This window comes from Apus apus, chromosome 1 (assembly GCF_020740795.1).
Source record: "Apus apus isolate bApuApu2 chromosome 1, bApuApu2.pri.cur, whole genome shotgun sequence".
NCBI lineage: Eukaryota > Metazoa > Chordata > Aves > Apodiformes > Apodidae > Apus > Apus apus.
The window spans coordinates 111,356,954-111,379,306 of NC_067282.1; the positions used below are offsets into that span (position 1 = coordinate 111,356,954).

General features: G+C 45.3%; 1 protein-coding gene across 3 annotated transcripts in view; it reads right to left on the minus strand.

The window, feature by feature from the left end:
- The window catches only part of RAI2 (retinoic acid induced 2), a 46,384-nt gene that overhangs the window by 13,308 nt on the left and 10,723 nt on the right, over positions 1 to 22,353 (minus strand). Inside the window, exon 1 of one of the 3 annotated variants that reach the window (XM_051608235.1) lies at positions 16,527 to 16,564. The exons of 1 other annotated variant lie outside the window; for it this stretch is intronic. The gene's annotated coding sequence lies outside the window, so the exon portion shown is untranslated. Of the gene's footprint in view, positions 1 to 4,191; positions 4,262 to 16,526; positions 16,565 to 22,353 lie in introns of those variants that run through there. One more of the 3 variants, XM_051608233.1, reaches the window with a different exon arrangement.

Consider the following 22,353-nt stretch of genomic DNA (forward strand, 5'->3'; position numbering starts at 1 on the left):
CTGCCAGAGCACTCACAGTCTGACAAAGTGTGAATGTTAATGTCCAGCTTTTACTGATTTGACACGATATGAACAGAGACTTTTTATCTGGTTCAAAGGAGTCTTCTCCTACTGGATACTCCACCTCCGACTGACACACTGCTCGTACTGCACTGAGGTGAGACTACTCCAAACAAGTACTAATGCTGTGTGTCATCAGGGATCCAGACTCTGACCACTCAGAAAAATAGGGCTGTATTTCAGGAAATATAGGCAGGGCAACCAGCACTGTAAAAACAGCACTGCTATTGCAGGTAAAAGTAAGTATTATAAGAACCAGTCAACATGAACACATTTTGCAGATGTGTATTACAAGAAGAAACAAGGTTGGTCCTGCCCATTCTTTTCCATAAAACCTTTGGAGAGCCCATACATCATGATGAAATTTTGTTATTATCACCTCTTCTACTTTAATGATTGCTGCGTGGTTCCAGAAGAGGAGTGCACTGCCACAGGATATAGAGCCCCTGACATATTTACTGCAGCATTTTTCACCAGCAATTTCCACTGTGATGTGTGCTATTACATGTTCAGAAAAACTTAGGGAAACTGCAGGATGCAGAACGACAATTACATCTTTCCCAGATGAGACTACTATGTTAATGGATCAGCGTCATCCATCACCATAGATCGTAAGTCCTCTGGGGGATGTCACCAGGCCATTCCAATAAATCTGATCAGGAGATTTTGTATTTGGCTGTTCAGCTCAGCCCTAGGAAGCAGTTCAGCAACACGGTCTGCAGCATGACTATGGCTCAGCTTTGGCGGTGAGGTGATGCTGCTCTGAGGCCCTGGAGCTCTAGATGTAGGAGGTCCTGCATGTCAGTGTGGAAGGGCACGCAGCAGACTGGTGTTAACTCCTCACATGGTTGGTTCTTCAAAGAACCGAATTTCAGTACACAGATCACAGACTGTGAAGGAAGAGACTTGACTGTGCAGCTTCACTCCTTTACCAACAACAACAAAGGAAAGGAAATTTTAGAAAAAGAACAAAACCAAGAGACAAATAAATAAATAAATTCCTGCCAGCAGACCAGTGCAGCTCTGAAGTAAAATTTTTTGCTGTCAATCTTCTTGATAATTCAGGCCACCTCAGCAGGCAGAGCAGACTGTCTGCCATGAAAATGTAAGGTGATGCTCTATTAGGGAAGAATGTACTTCACATGGGATCTTCCTTCAGGAAAGCCAAACAAATAACTCACAAATAAATACCTCCATGGCTGTACCATGTCCTAGCTTATCCTTGTACTAACAGAACAGGACCTAAGGCTGTCTCTCCTCATCTCCAGTGCTAATGCAAATACAGGAGCAGTGTAAAAGCAGGCTGAGGGGAAGGTCAGTCCCACTGTAGCCCTTTTGGGAGGCAGCTCCAAGCAAGGGGGTCCGAGGGCACTTTTGTTTCTCCTGCTTTGTGTATATTCTGTTTCAGGCAACAATATATTTTCCTGACATGCTGCTCATGTAGCTGGAGCTAAGCATTTCCTTGTACAGTACTGGGGGTGGGGATCTGCCACAGCACCACTGCTCCCAGGGTTAACCATTTCAAGTCCTCTCTTCTTTCAGGCACCGGCTTTCACCACCCACCCCATGCCTGTCCCAGCACCACAGGCAATATATGTTGTTCTTCTCCCTCACCCCTGGGTATCCAATGCAAGGGCTCTGCTCCCACCAATGCCTGTTCCCATCAGGATGGGGCTGCCACCGGGCATGCTCTCCGAAATGGGGACAGTCTTGGGCTGCCTGTCCAACTCTCACCATCATCATGCTCCAACCCTTAAACTCCTCACCCCTGGGGTGCCCAAACCCCTCCCTTTGGCTCCATATGGGTGCAGTGGATTTGGCCAGAAAAGCAGGGATGGAGAATGACAGCTTGAATGACTGCAGCTCCTGCAGCAGCAAGTACGTGCTAGCAACCAGAGGGAGCACAACAGAGCAAGAAAGGAGGAAGTAGTTTTTTACTACAAAATAATTTCAGGGAATAAAAACGGCCTATAGCCAGTATAAGTAATGCGAAAAGGAATACACTCATCTTGCCTCAGGCAAATCCGTATGTTGGTAGACAAGTTCAGCTACAAAAATGATACTCTTTCCTGCAGATAGCGAGAGCACCCAAGAAGTACAAAATATTCAGTCTTTTCTTGGCAAGGTGTTAGAGAAAACAACTGTGCTCACTTAAGAGCTTGCTTTTGGCAAAGATGGAGGATGCCCCCAGCCCTTGCCTCCAGCACAAGCTCTCCACTAGCTCTCTGGCTGGGGGGGTTGCTCTCAGGGGGCTAAGCTGCTGCTGGCTGGAGGGGCTGCTCCTCCCGGCTCCTCCTGTGTGCAAATTGTGTGTCTGCCCACACCACCTAAAAAAATTCCACAGCACCAGCTGGGCTGTCCTGGCCAGGCACCCCATATGCAGGTACAGGCAGTCTGCAAGGTGCCAAAGCAGCATGTTCCCAGGGCCACTGATGGCTAGTCTTGCCTGGGATGGCAGCTGAGGGAAATCAGAGGAGCCTGCAATGCAAGACATACAGCAGAAAACAGCCACATTGCAACAGGGATTGCAAAAGCTGCCGACAGAGCTAAGCTGGCAACCAAGGAAACCTCTGTTTTTACTGCATGTTGGTGGACATGGTCACAAGCCAAACTGCTGGCCAAGCTGGGTAAACATCCGAACAGCACAAATCAAACTATAGGAGACAGTTGTTCCCTGGCAAGCACAAAAACTTTGCAACCCTAACTTTATCTTCCCCAAAAAGGTGTCATGACCTGTAGTTTGAGAAACCAAGTAAACAGCTACTGGCCACAGCTGGACCAGGAAGATTGGCCACCAGGGCAGGCACGAGTGACCCCAAGCCAGGAGCCAAGCTGTCTTCCTAGATGTGTTCCACACTGAGGGAGCTGGAGCCACCCAAAACCCAGCATCCACAATTTTTGCAATAGGGAGGACAAGACGGGCTGCAATGACCAACCGGCATTTCCTTGGTTGCCTCATACAACTAATAGGGCCATCTCCACACTGGGCATTTCCAAATAAACACTTCATGCAGGTTAACTCCAGTAATCTCCAGGGCTGGCAGCCAGCTGCTGGCTTCTGGGTGTAGCAGTTGCCACTGTTTAGGCAAGGGCCCTTGTTTGGACCCCCTGGCAAAGTCAGTGCTGGCACCCATGGCTTCACAGGGTTGACAGCCGTGGGGAGCAGATCCCTGGTACGCATCCATCTCGCCACCCCCAGAGGTCCTCAGTGTCCAGTGGTTACACTCCTGCAGCATACTGCAAAGGCATGAAAAATCAATAGGCTCCATTGACTTTTTGTCTGAAGTTAGCAATTTCATAGCTTAAAGCTAACCAGAGTAAGAAGAAGAGCATGCTGCTACCAAAAATTAATCAGAGGCAGGGTGGATTGCCAAAGATCCCAAAGTCACTCAGTATGACAAACACCTGGTTAACCTTGCCCTGTCCTTGCAGTGACTGAGGATGATACGACCCCTGCCCTGGGATTAAGTTTTTGCCAGGGTCCAAGCTCCAGTGTGGGCTGGCAGAGGCCAAGGGGTGGGAAGAGAAGCAGCCAGGGGCAGCAGGCGCCCACCACCCCCATGGCAGGTGGCACCAAAGCCACCAGCCCAGGGGCAGTGGTGGTGGCAGAGGGCACAGTGCTGCAAGGCACTAGAGGCTGACTGACTGGCTTTAGTTGTCTGAATAGGCACTGAGGGATTTGTGGCACTGAACAACTGGGGTACTGAGGTCCCTTTGCATCTTCAGCAGTAATTAAGGGTTGTTTATTACCCAGTCGTTCCTGATAGCATATATTTCTTTTTTGTGTAAACGCAGCTGATGCCACCATCTAAAAAAACTTGCAAAACCAAAAGAAGCTGAAAGGTCCACAACTGAGTGAGTAATGGGCTGCAAGGGACACCCCTCAGCCCACCCCACCAGCACCCAGCCCTCCCCACTGGCAGCTGCAGGCACAGGCACTCATGGCCACCCACTGCTGGGCCCAACACTGACCTTGGCCATTTCTTCTGCACTGGCTGTGGCTTGGGCAATAGCTACCAGGAAGAGTTTTGGCCAAAGCATTCACTCGCCAAGCAGCAGTAGTTATGTGTAATATGAGCTTAACGAACTAGCTGGAGTGAGCACACACAAACAGCAGAGCAAGCTCATTACCTGAGCGTCCTGGGCACTGCTCATGCACACAAGGGCATGCAAAACGTGCATCTGGAACAACAGGCAGCATCCCATTAACCACAATTTTTGGGGACCTAGAAAGGTTTTAGTTATATATAGTTAAACAAGGTCCTTTGGCAACATCTACATCCCTGATACAGCCCATGGAGAAGGATGGGTGTCTCCCCCAGGCCTCGACTTTAGGTGGGCTGTGGGCACTGGGTGGGTTTGGCTGGGACTAGAGCACAGCCTTTACATTAAAACACCACCAAACCTAGAAACTTAGGCACTGAGGAGAACAGATAGGCAACCTTCTCCTCATTGCCTGTATGCTTCTGGCTCTGCATGGCTACATTACAATGCATTCTTTAACACAGTCATCCCCTCTTTCTCCTCATTATGCTGCAAAAAGACATACCCAAAAGGAAAAAGTAATATTTTTTATGGCCTCTCTGTAACTCTGCACTGACTTCAAACTAAGTAACACTTTTTTCACCCAGATTTGTACATGTGATCTAAGAAAAACAGATTGGTCTATGAATCTGCATAAAATGATAGAATGCTATGTGCTACTCCTGTAAATGTATAGAATTATTTTAGTTGTCCTTTTGCTGCATCCTGCAAAGGCAACATCCTGTACTTCCCATAGCCGCATTTTTAAACCTGTTTATCTGGGTCACTGCTCCTTAGAGCATAAGAAGATTTAGTGAAGACAGTTTGGCATCAGTCTAGTGCAAAGGAAAAAAAATATTTAATTAAAGCCCCCCCCAAATTACACTGTTTCATGTCTAAAAATCTTAACATTAACAAATTAAAGTCTTTGGACTGCTTCAAGAAGAAAACAGACCTCTGGGCCATTTAATTCAAAAGGCACTTGGGGTTTTGGGGGTCCTTGTTGCTCATCACAAATTGTTTCATGTAATTTAATGCAATTTCATGTTTCATGCAAGGTTCTGCACCTGGGTTGCGGCAATCCCAAACACAAGTTGTATGGAGAATGGATTGATAACAGCCCTGAGCAGAAGGACCTGGATATGATGGTGGACGACAAGCTCAACAAGGTGTGGCCAATGTGTGTTTGAAGCCCAGAAAGCTAACCGTGTCCTGGGCTGCATCAAAAGAAGTGTAGCCAGCAGGGCCAGGGAGGTGATTCTCCCTCTCTGTTCTCATGAGACCACACCTGGAGTACTGTGTCCAGTTCTGAAGCCTCCAAAACAAGGACACTGAGCTCCTGGAGCAGGTTCAGAAGAGGGCTTAGAAGATTATCAGAAGGCTGGAGCATCCCTCCTATGAAGACAGGCTGAGAGAGTTGGGGTTGTTCAGCCTGCAGAAGAGAAGGCTCTGGAGGGACCTCACAGTAGACTCCCAGTATCTGAAGGAGGCCTACAGGAAAGCTGGGGAGGGACTTTTTACAAGGGCACGTAGTGAGAGGACAAGGGCTAAAGGATTAAAACTTGAAGAGGAGAGATTTAGATTAGACATTAGGAAGAAATTCTTCACTATGAGAAACAGGTTGCCCAGGGAAGTTGTGGAAGCCCCATCCTTGGCAGTGTTCAAGGGTAGGTTGAATGGGGCTCTGAGCAACATGGTCTAGTGGGAGGTGTCCCTGCCCATGCAGGGGGGTTGGAACTAGATGATCTTTAAGGTCCGTTCCAGCCCAAACCATTCTGTGACTCTAACTGGCAGTTTCAGGTACAGAAAAGAGAACTGAGAGCATTACAACACCAGGATGACAGTTTCTTAAATGGTATGATGTAAAATAATGAACAACTGAAGAATGTGATTCCAAATGATGGCAGTCTGTCTGGTGCACATGGAACAGTGTCAGTGTGTGTGCCAGCTTGCCCAGAGAGGCTGCACTTCATTGCCGTGTAGTGGCCATCACGTAAGATGGGGAGAGAACAACATGTTTTGATGGTGCTCCTCCCAGATCCTTCCACTAAGATAAAAACAGTCTGCACACAGAAGAAAACATTGGTGGACATTCAGAAGGAGAGGCACCTAATGTAGTCTCTGTGCATTTCTACTGGTCCTAGCTTGTCCTTCCACTGTCTTGGAAAACGCCAGAAGAAAGGAAGATGTTTGGGAAAGGGGAAGCTGCCACTCATGTGGGAAATTATGTGGGAGGCTGAATGGCCACCAAAAGATCAAAGTCTGAAGGCGCTCGTGTGACACAAGCACAACATCCCTTGGCATCATGTTGCCCATCGGGTGACAGGGAAGTGACTCAGAAGACAAGTGCACTTCAAAGGTTCATGGAACAGTGGTTTATTTTAGCTGAAGCCCATCTGTGGCGGAGCGGGGAGGACTGCAAGCAGAAAGCATCCGCTCTGCATCCTGCGGCTGCTGACAGAGCGGTTCATCCCCCAGAAACAAAAGCCTTTCTCTTCTTGTCCCTTTCTTCTGGCTGACGGAGGAGGGCAGGCAGGGAAATAGCTGTCATTGCTGCCGTTGAACTGCAGCCAGCAGAGACCTGATGCCGCAGTGGAGCGGGATGAGATGCTTGGCGCCCGCCCTGACGTGCCCCACGGGCTCTATGACAGAAAGCTCAGCAACTGTCCATCCACCAGGAGGGGATCGGTGTGATGGAAACATGAGGTTACAGCAGCCACAACACCGTGCTCCACAGTTAATTGTTCCCCAGCTCCAAACAGCAGCAACACAGGGAGGAAAGGGGCAAGCGTGTAGTCGGTAGTTAGACCCCGTTATTGACTGGATGATAACAGAGGGAGATAACTAGCTGTAAAACACTTCCCGTGTCAGAAACAGCGAGGAAGGATGATGGATTCTCTTCAGATTTTGGAGGACAAAAAAGGAAAGTCCTAAATTCTCAAAGCCCCATAGTTTTTACTTAGGTTTTTCAAACACGGTAGACTTTTTTTTCCAGGGTTTTTTTGATTGCTTTTTGTTTATTTCAGTTCCTTCAATCTAATCCTTGCTGACAGACAGCACACCAGCTATTCAGTAGACATGGTGATCTACAGCTTCAGTCCTTGGCATTCCTCACTGATTGCAAGAGGGCAGTTTCTGGCACTCCCAGCCCTTATGCAGCACAAGTTGTGTCACAGACAGCAGGGCTAGCTACAGATCAAGACCCTGAAGGAGTAAAAGGCTTAGTATCTGGCTCTTTAGTTAGACAGAACTTGTGTTATCATACTGTTTTCAGAGATTTATCACTTCCTTTACCTTCCTCCATACACACAGTGAAGAAAATCTGTTTTAAACATGTGACAGGAAGAGTTTCCATCAGAAAGTAAATTTTGGTGATGAATAAAGAAAAACTGAGCTATTTTTAAGGCAGAGACTATCACCATGCTGATGAGAGAGCACAAGTCTCTGAAAACAAGTGTGGTTCAGCATATTTACAAGATGAAGTTGCCATGTCATTTTTCAGATGATCTCAGATCACTGGAACCCCCTTCCTTAAAAATAAGGCTATGAAAAGTCATTAAGTGTCAACTTGGAGGTTGCGCCTGTAGACAGGACTGCTTTCTCCTCCAGTGCCTTGGAAGCCTGCTGCTTGTCCTTATGGATAAATACATTTAGTCCTACTATTAGGTCCCGCAGGTTGTGATGCCCTCCACTCAATTTGGTGGGATTCTGGTGCAACAGCTTCAGAGAGCAGTTTTGGATCAACACCAGTAATGGAGATACCACTGCAAGCAGGTATCGAACACCAATCCTGCAGAGACCAGGACCACATTCCAAAAAGCTGAATCAAGGGGCAAAAAGAGAGGGAAGGAGGGTAGGATGCAGAGCTCCTGACATCTGTATCACAGAACTGTAAAGACCTCTGAGTTGTCTCCAGATCAAAGGACCACTTCATAGCAGTCACCAAATGCCTTCTAGCAGAACACCACCATTCATCTCACCCTTCACACATCCTCCCAGGAGTTCAAACTACATTGACAAGTTTCATGATTTATTCCCAGGAGTAGCTGCAATGGAAGGAAGTGGTAGCTCATGGAGAGCTGGCACTGGCAGAGAGATTGAGGGACTTAGTTCTGAGGACATACATGGTGCTGCTGCAAAAGTGGAGATAGTGCAGGCTACATGGCACAAACAGCTCTGGGCATAAAAAAATAAATACATTTTAAAAAGCCAGAAAAAGATTGAAGAGGGGAATGAAGAAGAAAATCCTAGAGCTGCTGACACAAAAGATAAGGTGAACAAAGCTGCAGAGAACACCTGAAGCAGAGAGTGAGGAAAACTGAATTTGTTAGGAAAGATACAGAAAACAGTGCCAATAAAGAGCTGCTGTGCACTGCTCCTAGCCTGCAAAAATAAGACTCATTGAGGGATGTCTACCATCTTTCTAAAATAGTTGACAAAGATGGATAAAAATTTCCTCTGACCACAACCAAGAAAGTGATCTGTAACTGTGAAAGCTGGAGAAGAGTTGAGGTGTCTTGATCATACCTCAGAAACACAGGTCATGCAAACAGGTGTCCCCTTGGGCAGACCCCTACTCTCTTTTAGAGACCTCCATGGGCTCCCCACGGTTTGGGTGTGAAGATCTGATCTGATTGAAGGCTTGAAGGAAGTGACCAGCCAGCAGTAGAATCCCAGGGCACCCCCACAGTATGATCTGAAAAACTGTTCTCAGCTAAAATTGCAGAGCTGAGTTTGTGCAGAGTGAAAATACACTGAGGACAATGTTCAAGGCTCTTGAAGAAAAATATTCTACTTTCTGTTTGCTGTCACTCCCATCTACAAATCCCCTTGCACTTAATCTTCTAGATGGGAAGAATATTACACTGAAGCCAATCTTAAACAATAACATGAGATGACTGAATACCAACTTTAAATGCATGTTGTCATTTACTAAGCCATTAAGAAATTTCTTATCTTTGCCTGGAAGCCACAGATTCCTGTGGCCTGCTTAGATCCACTTTGCTCTTCAAATTCTGAAAGCAGCACAGTAACAAAGATGACTAGAAAATGTGTGTTATGCTGTAGCCAGTAAAAACCAAGGAGAATGTCCCAAGGTTTACAACAAAAGGTTACTGTGATTTAACGGATGGCCTCCAATCTGAGAAATAAAGTAACTACAGTAAATAAAATGGAGTCTGAAAAACAAACAAAATATATCCTTAGACCAAAATGTAAAAGAACTGGAAAGAGCCAAAGAAGACTCAATATCAATTTTCAACTTTATTACTTTGATTTAATAAAACTCTCTTGATAGTGTTGCTTGCTCAGTATAACCACAGAAAATGTAATGGCAAATACTGTACTGTGATTTACAGATTGAAAGGTTGTCTGATTTCATTATGCTGGTAAATATAACAGTGCAGACACCTTCTCTTGGAAAGCTATTTATAAATTGCTACATCAGTATTCAGATAATAAAAATTGATATTTACTTTCTACAAGATCTGCATGTGTCTGTAAGCCCACATGCACAAACAGACTTAGATTCTTAATATTCGTCCATCTTTGAAATTGCAGGAATACATGCTACAGGAACGGCTGCTTCATTTCCAAATCAAGACCTGTGCCATTGCAAGGAGCCTAGCCCTTCATGTAGGACATTTCTGATAGCTTTACCCTCCTCTCTTGCTGAAATAAATTCAAGCAGAAGTACCAAGAGAAGCTCAGTTCAACCATTCATTATTCCAGATCTAATAAGGCATAAATTCACCTTCAGTTTACAATACCATAATTGATGGATAAATCACTGAAGCCCTAAAACATGCAGTCCAACACTTACGCTAACTTTATTAAATAATTTTTCTGTCTGAGTAGAGCACAGTAAATAATTTTTTAAGTAAGCCTTGATTTTCACTTATATTTTTGCAACAGGACATTAAGGCAGACCTCAGGAACCAGAGCTCACATGCTACTACCTACAGCATACATGGAGCAGGAGGCTGACAGGGAAGAGAAGGATGTGAGATGGCATCAGAGAAGGAGAGAGAGGCAGAAGTGAGGAGGCAGTGTGGCACAGAGGGACGAGGCTGTCCCTCTGCAATGTGGAGCCTGATGACCCTGCCGATCCCTCTTGCACACCTTGAGCCATAGATCCCTCCTGGCCGTCCCAGATGTCCTGCTCTGGCTATTCTTCTCTTCCTCCCCACAGCACTGAGGTTAGACTTCAGGATCTTAGGGGGTCAAGAGAGTGAAGATCCCAGAACTGGAATGTCACACATTCTGCAGTGCCAGGGGAGCTGCAGGCAATGGGGAGAGCCTTCCAGCATGTAGACCCATAAAGCCAGTGGGCACTGCAGCCCCAGAGGCCAACATCACTCCTCCATGGCACAGACTTGGTGTTGGGCTGGTCTGAGAGACATGCCTCTGTAGCATGATCTCCACAGCTGTCTCACACAACCCATGTTCCCTGGTTCTTGGGGCAGCAAACCTCCGGAGGACACACACCCGTTCTCTGCAGCAGGCGGAAGAGTGAGGTCATGTCTAACCATGATAAATAAACGAGGCCACATCCCCATCTCTGCACACTGTCGCAGGAGCCCACAGGGTGATCCTTTGCCTTGTCCCCCTCGATCATTGTCACCAGGAACAACAACAAGCTCTTATCAGCAGAGACATCTCTGGGAAGGAGTGATTTCAGGACACAGCGTCCTTCCCCAGTCCCTTGAACCCCCAAGACAATTTACAATGCTGTCACTCGTACATATTCCCTCCTCATCTGCACAGTTCTTGCCTCTAAGTTTAACATTTTGATTTCTAAATAAATGTCCTTTAGAGGTCTTACAAGACCTTGATGATAAGTCATTTCATTGATATTCTGGTTCACTTTTCAAAATATTTGCAGATTATAGGATAAATAGTGTTTGCTTTTATCCTTTCTTCAGGAGATAACAGTTCGGTAACTTATGTTACCCAGATGAAAATTTATGGGTTAGCATTAGGGAAAGCAGATCCTTTCTAAAATTAGCCTTTGACCCAGTTAGTCTTTCATAAACAAGCAATGATTTAAAAAAATCCTCATTGGATATGAGATGCTTGCAGTCCCACCATGGACTTGCACGAATGTTAGAAGTGGTAAGGATAACAAAGCTACATCATCCATATTGCACAGGATGAAAACCTACAGAAAACTTCCCTAATGAAATGTCAAAGCCAACTAACCTCACTATAGCTAATCCGCAAATCTTGATGACAGTGCAGATTACCCAGCCTGCTAAACTGGCAAGTGCTCAGGCAAGCTCATCTCCCAGGGATTATACTTCCATTTAAGTTTGCCTTTCTCTGAATTATTTGGAAGAGCATTGGAGGAAACAAGTTTCAGCTCATTGATGTCCTTCTCAGGGCTTTCAGTACACCACCCAGTCTTAAAGCATCAAGCAACAACAGCACATATACACACGAGCAGAGACAGAGCCCCAGATATTGACATTACTGTGCAATAGGCCAGTTACCTGCATATACCAGGCAGAAAGCTGCTGACAGATGCTGCAATATAAACCTCCTAAGAACCTTCAGGTTTGGTGAAGAAATCCCCTGTTCTCCATCTACACTGCCCTGACACTTGGATCTGAAACATGCCTGAAATGACAGATTATTTTTTTCTCACACTCGCTATCTATAGAAGATCCTTTTTATAAGTCTCTGTTGTGCAGCTCCTGAATGTCAGGCCCAGCAAATCAAAACATTTTATTGTAATTTCATATTGTTTACTTTTGCAAGTCAGGATCTTGGCAGAGATGACCATTTCCTCCAGGGACAAGGAGGATGGGGCTGGGAGCGGGGGAAGGACAGAGGGATGGAAGGAAGCAGTTTAATGCAGACTTTCTCATTGTCTGCTTTAATAGGGACCATGGATGAAATACAAAGGATGAGGTGACTCAAACGGCCTTTGCTACAAATTTAGAGACACTGGAGAATGGGTGTGAGGGTGCATGAAGGCCAGCTTACGCAGGGAGCAACAAAGGATAAGGGATGCAGCACACCAGCAGGAAGGTGCCAGCAGCCCTTGCCAGCACCTCCCAGCCCAGTCACCTCTGCCCCCCGGGGGCAGGGCGGGTAGTCCTGCGGCCCTCTCTGGGTGGGTACAAACAGAAAGGCCACAGCTGAGAAGGCGTGGGGAAGGTCAGCCTCCTCCCTGACTGCTCCCACCATGCTCCCATGCACCTCAGCAGAGCCAGCGTGTACCCCAATCTGGAGATGTTCCTGCCTCTATTCCTCCATCCCTGCCCCAAAACCATGGGCTGGTTGCCCTCTGATGGGGATGGCACTGCCAGAGCATTCCTTTCCCCATCAGGACCCTCCTGCAGCTCTCCTGCTACATGCACAGGACATCTCTCCTGGGAAGGAGACCCCAGCAGCTGGGAACCCAGGAAAGCACCAGTGATCCCACAGGCATCTATTTTTCACTGCATGTTTCCAGGGAGATTTGATTCACAATGTTAAAATGTTTGGGTGAGCAATATTTAAGCTGATGTGACCATTTTAGAGCTGTAGGTTGGGGGGAAAAAGGCATTTGTATTTTAACATCTTAAAATTCACACCGCTCACACGTATGTCATTTCACTTTGAACCAGAGGCACCCTCCCTGCTGCTGCTGGAGCCATGGTCCTTCAAGGAGACAGCAAGAGATGGGCAATGCCAGGACAGCAGTAGGGCCGAAGGAGATTTTACTAATTTTGGTTTGTCCCCAGTTAACCCAATCAGAGACCCAGACATTCTGCACCCTTCTTCATCCCATCTTCCTTGGGCTGATTCACACAAGACAAGGGCCCGGGGCCCGAAGGGCAAAAAGCGCATGATGCCTTGACAGGATGCCTTGAAACCATGACTTGCAGCCAGGACTTGCCTGGTCTGCAGAACTGCCTGCAGCCACGGGCAGAAGCGCAGGGAGAGGCGACGCTCGCTGCTCTCCCAGCCTGCCTGGCAAACCTCAGCAGGGCCCGGCTGCCGGCTTTCTGCTGGCCATAACAAATCTTCCTATCCTGCAGCCTCAGCCCTCTCTCTTCCTCAAGCTTTGTTTGGGTAGAGAAAGTGGTTCACAAAGACCTTTGCACAAACCCAACAACAACCGCCTTGCTACTTACTACTGCCTTTTACTACGCAAAACGATTCACTGGTGTTTAAAAATCCCACAAACAGGAGTCTTCACTGACCTTATGACCAACTTCCCATGAAGGCACCGAGGCCGGCAATCGCTAACGCTCCCTGCGTCTGGCATCAACTCCCCACGAATATCTCTCAGCAATAACAACTGATAGCAGAGCTCGGAGCCTACACATCATCATCCTCCTGTTTGTACATAAATTCCCTTTAAAAGGATTTCGGCATCGTCATACAGCTTCTTCCCAAGCACTCAGGCTCCTAGAGCCAAATCAGCCAGACAGAATGGTGCCACGCAACTACAAACAACACGGGATGATTTTTTATTACAATACACGGCACTATTATTTCTAAAAGCACTGACAGTAATATGCAGCATGTAAAAATATACATTCATCATAAAGAGGTTGGATACTAATTCCTGCAGCTTAATTTTTTCTTAAGGGCACCAGCCCCTTTTTCAATTAAGGTGGGATAATATTATTAATCATGAAAAACTGCTGATGTGTAAAATCATTTCCTTTCTAGCCGGCATTGGCTGAGAAACATCAGACATGCTGCCCCTGAATTAGTCTAACTTCATGGCAGTACGGAAGCTTTATCATCCTTTTCAGCAGGTATTCCAGCTGCTCCCAATCTTGGCTGTGGGGAAAGGCACATCTCCCTGGGGAGCATGTGGAGGCAGACCCAGCTCCTGCAGAAGCAAGGCAGCTTGCCCCATGTTTCCACTGCACCACATGCAGGCTGGCAGCAAGGAGCATATGGATATAAATTCCCATAGAAGAGCAAGCCCTGTTTGCTGTGGGGCAAAACGGCCAGCACCACAGGGCAGCCCCATGCCAGGAGCATGTTTTAGTGGTCTCTGTTGCCTGGGCACTTCCAAGATGCCATGTTTCAGCACCCTCTGAGGAGAAAGATGATGTTTCTGTTCTCTCCCTTGGTTTTAGAGCTAAATTTGGCACCACTGGACTCTGATGAGATCCTCAATACTTTCTCTTTATTGATTCCCCCCCCTTCCTCTGCTCCTGAATGAGTTTGCCTAATTCCTGTCAAAATAACTGGGCACTTCCTTTCAGACTGGACCACCAAAAGAGGCATGAAGGTAAGAGAAGAACTCAAAGAACAAGTCAAAGCCTATAAAATAATGTCAGGAATAACAAAACCTCTCCTTGCCCTGTAGTAAACAAAGGAGACACCAAGACTTGGCTTGGTAGACCCTGAGAAGATGCTGCAGAGGTTCAGGCACATGAGCATCCTCTAGAAGGAGGACAACTCCCTGCTGCAGTACTCCCTGGTACCCAGCTTCTCATCCTGCCCAAACTGGGGACCTCCAGGATCACTCAAAGTGTGACTGCCCAGCTCTGCCCCAGGCTGGACATGCAAATGCTTCAGGCAGACAGGGTGGACTGGTCTTGCTGCTGTGGGAAGCCAGCTGTACCTGCCGGGAGCCCTCTGTGGAATGCAGGCAGAAGTACCCAAGTGAGAAGCAGAGCTGCCCCAGGCTCCTCCGCACCAGGGCCAGGAGATGACCCTCCAGTAGCTTTGCTGGGGATGATGGAGCTGGAGGAAGGCAGCCTGGCTCCTGGCTCTACAAATGCCCGACACGTATCTCAGTGGCACAGATCCAGACAAGGCACAGATCCAGTAAAAATGCCTTGTCTCCAGCCATGTGTCCAACCCTCTTCCCATCTATGGGCGCTTTCCCTCCCACACATAGCTAAGTCATATATACCCTGACTTCTGTTGAGATTTTGCACTCCCCCTCTCACAGGACCTCCCACAAACCACTCATGCTAGTTATCTCCTTGCCAGCTCAACCTTTGCCCATTGCCTGGAAAACTTTTATCATCACTTTAAACTTGCATGCCTCCACTGTTCATCTCCTCCATCCCTGGTCTCACTTCTTGCCTGTTCTGGAAACCCCATTTTTTCCCCCATAGTGACCAGTCTCTTCCAGCTGCAGAATCACTCTCCCGTGTTTCCTCCACATGACCAACTCCTTAACACTGTTCCCAGTTATCTGTAGCTTTGTGCCATTAGTTTTCTGACATCACCGAATACTTCCTTACCTGAAGCTGGTTTTATTTATATATACACATATATATAAAAGGCCATCTGCCATCATCTTACTAACTGCTTACCAAGAACAACCATGTAAAAAGGCCAGACACTGGGACCACACTGGGGGTGTCCCCCCCCAGCCCCCACATTTGTTGCCTCTTGGCAAATACTACCAAGAGGTGCAGTTCACTTCACTTTGAAATCTGCAGAGGCAAATCAAATAAACAGAAATTGTGAATTTCAGCCAAAAAAATCCTTTCTGACCAGGGTCGTTCCTATTCACATGACTAGTCTCATTAAGATCAATGGGAACTGGAAAAAGCTGCAGGACAGAGTTTGCGTGTGTCTCCTGGCTGAGACGCTCAGCTGTATTTTTCCTTGTGAAAAGGAAAACTAACCCTGTACCACCAAAGCAGTAACCATAGAGGGATTACTGGTCAGCAACATGCCGGATACCACTTCCAGCAGTGCTATAGTTAGTAACTACTCACTGACAGTAATTGTTACAAACAACCGAATTACCAGAGAGAGATTTTCATATTATCTATACACACGTATATATTTTAAAATACCACTTTGTACAAATCCAAAGTATGTGAGGTTAAAGCTAATGGGCCAGCTTTGTTGAGCATCTCAAAAATCAAATTAACTACAATCAAATTCATGGCACAACTGAGGGTTCATTTCATTACTATCAGAAAATCCAATCTCTGAAATCTGACATTAGGCTAAAGCAATGATCTTTCTGTTTAAGTTCTTTCTTTTTTTCATTTTAAGGCGAGAAAAAGCTAGTGGGTCAGGGAAAGGTGGGGGTGGGGATTCCCAATGGATACTACTGAAAGCTTGGCAAACATTCAATCAATTACTCTTATATAAGAGGAAAAAAAAAAAAAGCATCCTTTCAAACACATTTTAAAATACATTTTGCAGTATAAATTCTACCTCTTGTATTTATTTTTACATCATACCTTGTCTTGCAAAGATTAAATACATACACACAGGCACATATCCAGGCATATACATATTTAAATTCAAAATACAAATCCATTAGGAAGCTATTTAAATCTACTCATTGCTGCAAAAACTAATCATCTTATCTCTGTGCCGTACTGCATGCGGGAGAGTCAGAAGTTCATTGCATTAAATGCAGGGATTTTCCTTGTTTTAATGAAGCTGCCTTTTTGGTTTATTTTACAATAAGCACTCTTTAACCTTACTGCAAGACCTAGCTGTAGAATACTCACTGCAATTTCAGCCTCCTTTTTTATCCCTCCTCTTCAAGGTCCCCAGCTAGGTTTCTCTGCAGGAGTCAAGTGTGGTTCTAATAAGGCAGATGAGGCAGAGCTTCTCAACTGCTTTTGATAGAGGTGAGGTGGTCAGCTCTTTATTGACTTTCTGCAGTACTGCAGCTACGGACCATACAGACAGTCTTGCTTTATGAGCATGCACCAGGCAGGAAATGGGCCTGGAAATTTCCAGCCACTGGTGCTTGATGCACTGTTTGAAAACCTGCACGATGTGCATATCAAGGAAATGAAGGAGAGCCTTTTCTGTTGTTGTTGTTCTTGTTGCTAACCCATCAGGCTGCAGTCGCCACACGTACCTAGGAATGCCTGCTCAGGAGCCATTTTAAGAATTAACATGTCTCAGCAAAAGGAAGAAAAACAACGTTGGTGATTTTGTGCATGTGAGAGAGTGCTGCATATCAAAGATCCTTTAATAGACACTTGGAAAAATCACATGGGAGGTAACTAGCTGCTAAACGATCGTCCCTTCCTTATGTAAGCAGCCACAGCACATACACACTGTGTACAGTGCACAGCTGCACTGATATACACACATCCTCACAAGGGGATGTGGAAAAAAGGAAGCAATCACAGGCTGGTATCATGTACTATTAAGGTTTTATTGATACCAGCACAGAGCAACTGCATCACTAATTAATGAATGCTCATAAGCTACTCACATGCTTCCAAGCAAGTGGCAATAAAACCAAGTAGCCTTCTTCACCCTCATACATATATTACTTTGGCTATTTACCCTCCTCCCTGTTTTTTTGGACTTCTGTACGTCCCCCCTCCCCTTGCTGCCCCACACCTACACTAGCAGGGTCCATTCCTCTGGGTCAGGGGAGATGTACGCTCCTGTGCCCCTGCACAAGCTCCCCACATGAGGCAGAGAAAGCCACTCTGAGCCAGGTTTGTAATGGCAGCCAGGGTCTGAATGGCACAAGCAGGAGGGTTGTAAAAGATCCCCCTGAGATGGCTCTCCATATGTGGGCATAAAAAAAACTTTTAACATCAGGCTTGACATCTCTCTCTGCATCTTCTTACTATATAGAATATAAACAATATAGAATCATCCTGGTTGGAAGGGACCTTGAAGATCATCAAGTCCAACCATAATCTAAATCCTCCTACCATAACCTGATTTACCCATCCAGGGACGGTGACTCCACCACTTCCCTGGGCAACCTGTTCCACTGTCCAACCCCTCTTTTGGTAAAGAAATTGTTTCTAATATCCAGTCTAAACCTCCCGTGGTGCAGCTTCATGCCATTTCCTCTGGTCCTGTCATTATTCACTTGAGAGAAGAGGCCAAGGGGGGACTATCTGCCCAAGGGGAATAATATCCTGCCCCCACAGGGGAGCGCAATGAAGGTGAGCAGATCAAAGACAGTGGGAAGGTCCAGTCACTTTGATGATAGCAGCCCTACAAAAGCTAGAACAGACTTTTAGTCACTATGAAAATGCCACACATGCACACCCACACCTGGGCGATGCTGATGGCAGTGACCGTGGATTGGCAGATGACACTGGGCTGTGCAGGTGTCCCGGCATAGAGATGTCCTGGTGGAGAGTTGTCCTTTTGGGCACCTGACTTCCTCAAGCTGCATGATATTTATCATGATTATCATGATTTATCATTCATCTTTTGCCTAATTGCAAAGTTCTCGGGGACTCTGGGAAGAAAAAAAAAAAAAAGCTATACACACACAAGGATTCAGAAATCTTACAGCTATAGTGTTACTATCAGAGCATATGCCCTTAAATTCTGCCAACTTCAGTGGGACATAAGGATTTGCTTAACTTTCACTATGGGCTTAAATGTCTTTTCTCAATAGATATGCTTTCCTGCACAAGTACTTTAATGAACAGTAGCCATTTGTTTTATAGTTATCTGGATAATATGTCTTGCCTTTTCAACTACAGCATTGGGCTACTTCCACTCTAGCTACACATAAATGGAAGATCAGGTAGAAACTGGGGCAGGATGGATTTTTAGTTAGAAACCTGAAAAACATGGGCAATGATGAGCAAATGATACTGCTGCACACTGCAATGATATCTGAGTGCTCCCAAATTTCTGCCCACTAGACAAGCATCAATGGGCAGCTGTAACATACTCCTTAAAGGAAGGTGAGGAAAGGACAACATAACCCATAGCACAGAACATTTCCATACTGTGTTCTGCATTTATATTTAAAATGCAGCTACGGGGAACAGGCATCCTGAGGAATAATAGATGTTAGACTCATCACACACACATTGCTTTAATTCAGATGAACTTGCTGAATTAGGAAGCTAAATACAAGATAAATGTTCACCTTCACTCCTGAATTCCTGCCTTGAGCAGACCTGTTTACCTGATTTGTATTTCCTCCAGTTCCCCATCTGTCGTTCCCCAAAGTGTGTTACTACAGCAGTTTTGCTGGTTTTTCCAAATCAGATGCTGCTTATATTGTGAATCTCATGAATTTTTTTTGCTGATAGGAATTAGCAACTGCTTCACTTCAACCCTCTGACTTGGCAGTAGCTGGAGAATGGCGTGGACCTGCTGCCAGTTTGTGCTCTCATCTACTCCCAGTAGGTAATAGATGTTCAGGGCTTCTGGAAAGTCACAGGCAATACACTGATTTCATCAAAATTACATACAAGTTTCACTCCTTTAAAGCAGAACTTAAACAGTCAAATGAATAATGGTGTCTTTAACTCTTAAGGTCGTTTTTGCGCACGTGTTTTAAACACTCTAGAGAAGAAACAGACGGGCATTGTCTTCTGGTCTTTCGCTGGTGGCAAAGCAGATTATTTCTATCATATTCTGCAGGGGTGCTGTCAAATGCTGTTCCAGGCTACGGGCCAAAACCTACCCCCAGTCCATGTGCTCAGTTCCCACTGGCATCAATGATATCCCCACCATGGACTGACAGTAGTAAATGGGCAGAGATGTGCTGGCTGCTCAAACAGCATGATCTATGTGCTGAATAATTCATTTTAAACTGTTGCACAGATGTCAAAATGTTATTGCTGATTTCTAGCCAGCAGAATGGGCGTTTCTTCTCCTGATACAAGTGTGTCACTGCCTGTAACGTCAGAGAAGATCTGGGGGATGTCTCAGCAAGACAGCAAAGCCCATACATGGCATGGCTGCAAACGTACAATTAAAATGCTCATTATAGGCCACCTTTCACTCTCCTTATTAGGACTTTCCTGTGGTTACACTCACCCATTACCTTCAAAAAAATTCAGAAAAGCAGGTTAAAACATAGGTTTGAGTGTATGGTCTCCAAAAATCACTTCAGCCCTTTAGATTTCCTGTAAAGTCCTACAGAAAACCTCTAAGTAAAAACAACTTAAGAGTCACAGCCAAGTTTGCATAACAAAAAAAATATGTAAAAATCAAACAAAAAAACCCCACCTCTGTAAACAAGAATAAGTAGATCCACCCTACAGAGTTTTTCCCTGTTTATGGCAAGAGCCTCGTGGTAGAAGTCAGAGACCTCCCTCTTCTCCAAAAGAAAGGAAAAGTTTTCCTCTGTTTACTCATTCACTAAACCTGGAGCAGCCAATCTTCCCACCTGGGCTTTGCACCAAGATCATCCAGGACCTGGGTTACCCTCCCAGCCAGCCAAGTGGACTCCAGCTGCTGATGGCCAGCAGCCACCTCCAGGAGCAAGGTGGGATTCCTAAGTGTATATGGCTTTAGGTGGCACCACCACGTGTGGCTCAGAGTGACAGGTGAGATGTAAGAAAAATAGGAAAGGTGCAAGAAAGCCACAGGCTTTTAAATGACATCAGAGACCAGGGACCTGTGACACAAACCGAAAGAGTGACTGCACCCCTGTGCCAGCTGAGGAGCATCTCGACTAGGGATGTGTCAGCTAAAAAGTGCCATTTTCCATGCTTGTAGATGGGCTTATTCACGTCAGCTGGTCTGTGTGGAAACAGACCTAGGCTTAATGAGGTCTAATTTGTTCTAAATCCATAGGTTTCCTTTTAATAATTAACAGTCCTCATCGCTCAGCAAAGCCATTCCTTACCCCTGACTACTTGCTATTAGGAGTGAATTTACTGTGAAATACTGCTAAAAGGTGGAAATCAAATGACATAATTCAAGTTTTAATTAAAATATATATATATCACACAAAGCAAGAGCCGCAGAAGCAATAATAACTGAACACGCAAAAGAAACCCAACCCAATGCTTACTCACCCCAATTTCCCACTTTATTCTTTTTACACTATTTGGATTCTTGCAGTTGGTTTCTCTTACTGGATGCCTTGCGCCCAGAACATACCTAAGGTTTTCTCTCTGTGGTTCCAGGAACTAGATAACGCATCAGCATCACTATCATGAACATTACACACGCTCACATGCGAGGGTCCAGGAACTACAATTAACACATTAAGAAATAATAACTGCCAAGGGAGCAACGAAAGATAAACAGCATGGAGCTGATGTAGCAAGAATTCTGCTTGGAAAAGGGCTGTCTCTTGGGTAACAGGCAAGGGAAAGAAATTGAAGCACAGTGCAGTGCTGCCCATGTAGTGAAAAAATCCCTAAAACCGGTTGAACAACTGTTTATACATTAATTTCTTGAAATTTAATTTCACTAAGAGTATTGCTGGCTTTAAACTAGATTTCAAAAGAATCTGAAGGCTTGTGTGTACAAGAAAATAACTGTGTCCCATTTGAAAGTTTAAACGTGGTATGGTTTTTGATATTTGAATAATTATCCAGAAGTTCTGTGGCCTTGTTGTTTTCTTGTTCTATTTTTTAATAGACACCAGAAATATTGATTTATTTTATACATATTATATATATAAAATATATTTTTAAAAGGACTTTTTCCTGTTATATGCATTTTCATGCTTACCTCTTTTTGCTTTCTTCTTTTTTCAATTAAATTGCAAGAATGAAAATATTTTTAAAAATTTCCCAAGGATTTTTAACAAAAAAAATTCTTCAGATTCCAGAGTCTTTTATTTAAAGCTTCCAGTCTGAAATTGTTCTATGTGAGCAGTCCTGCAGAAGCTGCCTAACAAAAGCCTACAAGAGCATGCCCACCCTTTGGATAGAGATTTTTACAAGTCTAAGCAACAGAAATCAAAGACCACACTGGTACTTTTGGACACCAGTCTTGAAATTTGGCACTGCTTTCAGCTGGGCCAGCAGAAGGCCTTAATATGTCATTTTTCACTGAGATTAGAAGTGGAGGGAAAATGATGGCACAGGCGAGGCTTATGAAATGCTTTGTCTCACCTCTCTCCCACCTTGGGGCTGCACAGCCACAGAAAACCCAACACAAATATTGCCATTACAACCCCTTTCCTACATGAACTCAAATCCCTCTGGGGGAGAAGGGAGGCAGAGCAGTCGCAGACATGAGGGTAGGATTGGCAGCCATGCTCAAACCCACCTTTTGAGAAGGAAAGGGTGAGTCCCTCTCAAGCTGGGGTGATGCCTGCTACCCATTTAGGTCCCATTTGGGGACTCCTGTGCAGGGCTGCTGTGACAGGCATGATCCCCCCTCGCTGCCCCCAAGCATCCCTCGTCTGTCAACAAAGACATTTCAGCAAATCACAAGGCGCTTTGTAAAAACATAATTGTTTTTATTTTCCAATTTTCTGTGTTTTGTGTAGAGTGCTGCTGTGTTCAAGCGAAGTGAATAAAAGCATAAACAGTAAGCACCATCTGGAGAACATTCTTCCAGCACGCTGAGAAATAGCAGCCGCCTGTGTGCTACCTGCTATAAATAAATGTCATTAAAAAATGTTAAAAAAAAATTTGT